This window comes from Neophocaena asiaeorientalis, unplaced genomic scaffold (assembly GCF_003031525.2).
Source record: "Neophocaena asiaeorientalis asiaeorientalis breed wild unplaced genomic scaffold, Neophocaena_asiaeorientalis_V1.1 scaffold669, whole genome shotgun sequence".
Classification (NCBI taxonomy): Eukaryota; Metazoa; Chordata; class Mammalia; order Artiodactyla; family Phocoenidae; genus Neophocaena; species Neophocaena asiaeorientalis.
This window is the reverse complement of record NW_020174694.1, coordinates 1,399,536-1,404,257: the sequence shown is the minus strand read 5'-3', so window position 1 is coordinate 1,404,257 and position 4,722 is coordinate 1,399,536. Positions and strand designations below refer to the sequence as shown.

Below are 4,722 nucleotides of genomic sequence, written 5' to 3'. Positions count from 1 at the left end.
CACCGAGGCTCCTGCAGGAGTGGGTGGCCACCATCCTTCAGCGCTCTGAAAGCCATAGGCCAAAACCTGACCTTGCAACTACTTGCAGTGTGACTGTTTCACCTTTTCCTGCAGACAGGTTAGAGTACCCAGGCCCCCCAGGGTGTGTCACGCAAATCAGCTTTCTACAATCCAAAACGTTCTGAATTCCAAGCACGTTTGACCAAGAGATTCAGAAAAAGGCTTCTGGACATTGCTCTCATGAGGGTTCAAAGGAGAATCTTAATGACAGAAATATAAGGCAGCTCTTTAAAAGAAGAGAATGGAGGCTTAGATGAGAAGAACCCAGGTTCCAATCGGACCCCACTCTGCAGAAGGTGGGCAACCCAAACTCTCTTGCCTGCAGTCACTTGTGGAGCTGGGATGATAGGTCCAGGCACCTGGCTCCAGGAAACACAGTGAATGAGGATGCTGTGGGCAGTAGCTAGAGTAAACTGGTAGATTTTAGTGCTGGCCTCACCAGTTTGCTGGGATTTTTAAAAACATTTTATTGGAGTAGAGTTGATTTACAATGTTGTGTTAGTTTCAGGTGTACGGCAAAGTGAATTAGTTATACATGTACATATATTCATTCTTTTCAGATTCTTTTCCATATAGGTTATCACAGAATATTGAGTAGAGTTCCCTGTGCTATACAGTAGGCCCTTGTTGGTTATCTATCTTATATATATAGTAGCGTGGGTACGTTCATCTCAAACTCCTGATTCATCCCTCCCCACCACGTTTCCTCTTTGGTAACCTTAAGTTTGTTTTCGATAACCGTAAGTCTGTTTCTGTTTTGTAAATAAGTTCATTTGTGTCACTTTTGAAAAATTAGATTCCACAGGGAATTCCCTGGTGGTCCAGAGGTTAAGACTCCGTGCTTTCACTGCTGTGGGCCCGGGTTCAATCCCTGGTCAGGGAACTAAGATCTCACCAGCCATGTGGCATGGCCAAAAAAAAAAAGATTCCACATATAAGTGATATCACATGGTATTTGTCTTTCTCTGGCTTACTTCACTCAGTATGACAATCTCTAGGTCCATCCATGTTGCTGCAAATGGCATTATTTCGTTCTTTTTAATGGCTGAGTAGTATTCCATAGCATATACATACCACATCTTCTTTATCCATTCCTCTGTTGATGGACATTTAGGTTGCCTCATATCTTGGCTACTGTAAATAGTGTTGCAATGAACATTGGGGTGTCTGTGTCTTTTTGATTTTTTTATGGTTTTCTCTGGATATATGCCTAGGAGTGGGATTGCTGGGTGATACGGTAGTTCTATTTTTAGTTTCTTCAGGGAACTCCATACTCTTCTCCATAGCGGTTGTACTAATTTACATTCCCACCAACAGCGTAGGAGGGTTCCTTGATATTTTTATTTAATTCTGGCAAATGACCAAAACCCAACTGTACAGTGGAATTGTGAATGCAGTCTGAAGTGGCCCTTTACGAACCCACTGTAAAGGCTGATGGTGTTTGCTGTGTGGTGCAGACAGAAGAAGACTGGGGGGCCCCGGCCAAGTTCTTCTCTGGACCTGTGTCCTCATCTGTCAGTGACACAGTTGGATAATGAAGTGTCATTTTGAAGCACTGATCCTGTCATCTGAGAGTCAGTAAGGGGCTGGTGTCCTTTCTGGGCCCAGCGGGCTGGTAGATGGTATTCCACAGCTTAACTCAAAAAGTCTGTCCTGTTTTTCCTTTGAGGAGGGGGGTTTCAGGGAGGAAAGCGGAAAGGAGTTGGACGAATAATTAACTGTCTCACTGCACAGATCAGGCCCCCCTACATGCCTTGCTCTCCAGACACAGGTAATTATTTCTCATCGCCCTCCAACTGACAGCAAGACATGCTGGATACATTTCCTTTCTTCTTTGCTTCCTCATATATCCTGTTTCCCCCAGTTTGTCTGATGCAAAAGCTTCTGCTCCAGGTGGAGCCAGCCCGCCAAGCCCTCTGTCCACAGGGCAGCAGCATCAGGCTGCTTTGACACAGGGTCTGCCTTCTCTCCGAAGCCCAGGGTGTTGGCCAGAGAGCAGAGGCTCCTGATCGATCCAGCCAGAGGTTTCAGTGAGGACTCAGCCCGACGGACCATGATGAGACGTGACCTCACCGGGTTTGGACACAGCACCCTCGCTCTGCATGGCCAGCTCACCGTTTCAAGGGAGACCAGTGGGCAGTGTGTGCCCGAGACCCTGCTCCCACCTGGAGCCAGTCAGCCACTCCACCTGGCCTCAGAGCTCTGTACCCCCTGAGGTCCGCTGTGTGTCCCAGACACGGCCCCACGGCAAAGAGTCCTGCTGGGCTGTGTGATTGCATTCCAGGTTTCCCTTGCTTTCCAGGTCCATGGTACAGGTGTCATGAAATGAGATCAGGAATAAGAAGTCAAAGAATAATAAGGAGTGGAAGGAACTGAGGAGGAAAGGCAGCTGCTCTGGGGAAAGGGCAGTGAGCATCACAGCCCCACATGGATAAAGCCCAGCAGAGAGGGTGGAGGAAGTTAGGTGGATAATCCATAGGACTAACTGCTTCCAGCCGATACGAGGTGGGCCTTTCACATTCTAGCTCCATGTCAAAAGCTGGCCAATCACTGCTGCATTTGGCCAGCAATTGACCAAGGCCAAACAGAGGTGGGCATCAGTGATGGGAGATTATGTTGCAACATCCAAGGTCACAGAGACTGGCTTTGCTGAGTATTCATTTTCTTTCTACCCTGGTGACTTTGCTTTCCTAATTATTAGTCCCTTTTTCTGCTTCTCCAGGAAATCCCTTCTCGTCCCTGTTCCTTCCTTCACGTAACAAGTATTTACCACCATACGACTACGTGCCACGCATGGTCTAAGTACTGTGGTTGTCATGAATACAACGGACAACAATGCCTGACCTTGTGATTCTTACATCCTTAACTAATTCCTTTCTCTCAGTTTGGTCCGGAAAAAATAAAAAATTTCACCTAACAGGGAATAGAGGCAAGTATTGCTAAGAAGTGACATCTAACAAGAAATGAAAGCTAGCTGATGAGAAGCTTAAAAGCAAAATGTCCTTCCCCAATCCTGGCACCATCCCTACCCCAGGTATCCCAGGCCTGTTATCTTCCAACAAGACCCAGTCTGCCCGAACCTGAGGAGGTGGGACCAGCTGCCCAAACAGGAAACCTTATTTCATTCTGTAACCCTGACCTTGGGTCCTGAATCTTCCCCTCCTGTAAACAGTCCATTCAACCCAGGAAGACCTGCTGACTTGGCTGGGACAAATTCTGAAAAATTCACATAATGTTACAAACATTAAAAAAGAAAAAAAAAAAATCCCTAGATCCTAGAGGAAGTGGTATATCTGATTCAATCGTTAGAAATTGCTTCATAAAGTCATGGAACAAATGGAAATTTAATCCTAACAGATGACACTGCCAGGGCAGTCACTTGTGTGCTTGGATGACTCAGTAGCATCTGTTGGAGAGGCTGGGAAAATGAGCCATGAAATCATGAAGGCATTCCCTGCTGGAAGCAACGGCCCCGCCTCGCAAATTAGTAAGCCAGGCGTTCTCAACATCCTGCTGTGAACCTTTGTGCCTAGTTCTGTGAAGGTTATGACTCACCTGAGCTACCGGTCAAATGATTCTTACTCAGAGTCCTCAGTTTTTAATCTTTACTATTAAATGATCAAGGCAACAACCAGCCGAATGTCTGTCTACTTTCAAGATGTTCCTTTGAAATGATTGATTTTAGGCAACAACTGATTTTACATAGGGTAACCCTCAAATCTCATATTAACTGGTTGCCAAGCTTCATTAAAGGGTCTCATTAGAGGCTTTAGACCTCCGTCCCTGGACCTGGGCCTTCTAAAATGACTTTCCTCCAAACAGCACTTAACTTCCTTTAATTTAGTTAATTAGTGGAACTTTTTGAAGAGAACGGTTACTTTGATCTAAACCCTTTTCTTAGTTTCTGGTTAACATTTCCAGAGAGGAACAAAGAGGGATGCCCTCACGCCTGGCAGAAGCTACCAGCAGCTCACAACTGCAGTTCTTCCTCCAAATCAGAGACCACGGAGGGCGGGAGAAGCCCTGAGAGGAAGAAGACTGGTTAAAACTACTGCCCTTGGCATTTTCGTGGGTGTTTGCCCCAGACAGAGATAAAAGAGCTAGGGTGGGGCTGCAAAGCACGCTCTCTGGGAAGCTGGGCCTGCAGTTTGGAAATCCTCAGTCATCCTTGAAAATCAACTAACTGGAAACAAGCGATGGGAATTAGAAATGCTTCTACCTGCAAGCTTCCTGCAAACAACCGACGAATTCAGATAAAAATGGAAAATGCAAGTCCCACCCACCAGGAATCCTCAGTTTCCTGTCTATTCATCCTCACTGCCATCCACCTAACCAAATGGCCACAGCAGTTTTTGCTTTTCAGCTTGCCAAGGAAACAAAGACTGTTGCCCTAGCGGATGCTTCGGGGGAAAAAAAAGGTCAGCAACCTCAACCCAGAGATCTTACCCTGCAGCACGGGTAAAATTTTTGTTGAGGTGATAAATTAAAAAGCAAGACTTCTGACTCTTGACTTCCACTCTGCGTTTTTTGGGCAAACGCAGCCCAGACGTCCCGCGTCCCAGCGTGACTTACCTGGGAGCCTCGGACTGTACCTTGAAAGGTACATCGGTGATGTTCCGAGCTTGGTCACCAGGGGGCGCTCGAGAGCCGGGCTGCCGCAGC

General features: G+C 46.7%; 1 protein-coding gene and 1 long non-coding RNA gene across 6 annotated transcripts in view; one reads left to right on the top strand and one right to left on the bottom strand.

The window, feature by feature from the left end:
* LOC112409051 (uncharacterized) overlaps positions 1 to 4,718 on the bottom strand; it is a 14,549-nt gene extending 9,831 nt beyond the window's left edge. For all 4 annotated transcript variants that reach the window (XR_003005084.1, XR_003005083.1, XR_003005085.1 and 1 more), the window contains exon 1: positions 4,633 to 4,718. This is a non-coding gene — a long non-coding RNA (uncharacterized LOC112409051). The remainder of the gene's footprint in view (positions 1 to 4,632) is intronic.
* Positions 1 to 4,722, top strand: part of DLGAP1 (DLG associated protein 1) — a 321,534-nt gene that overhangs the window by 247,208 nt on the left and 69,604 nt on the right. The window lies entirely within an intron of this gene.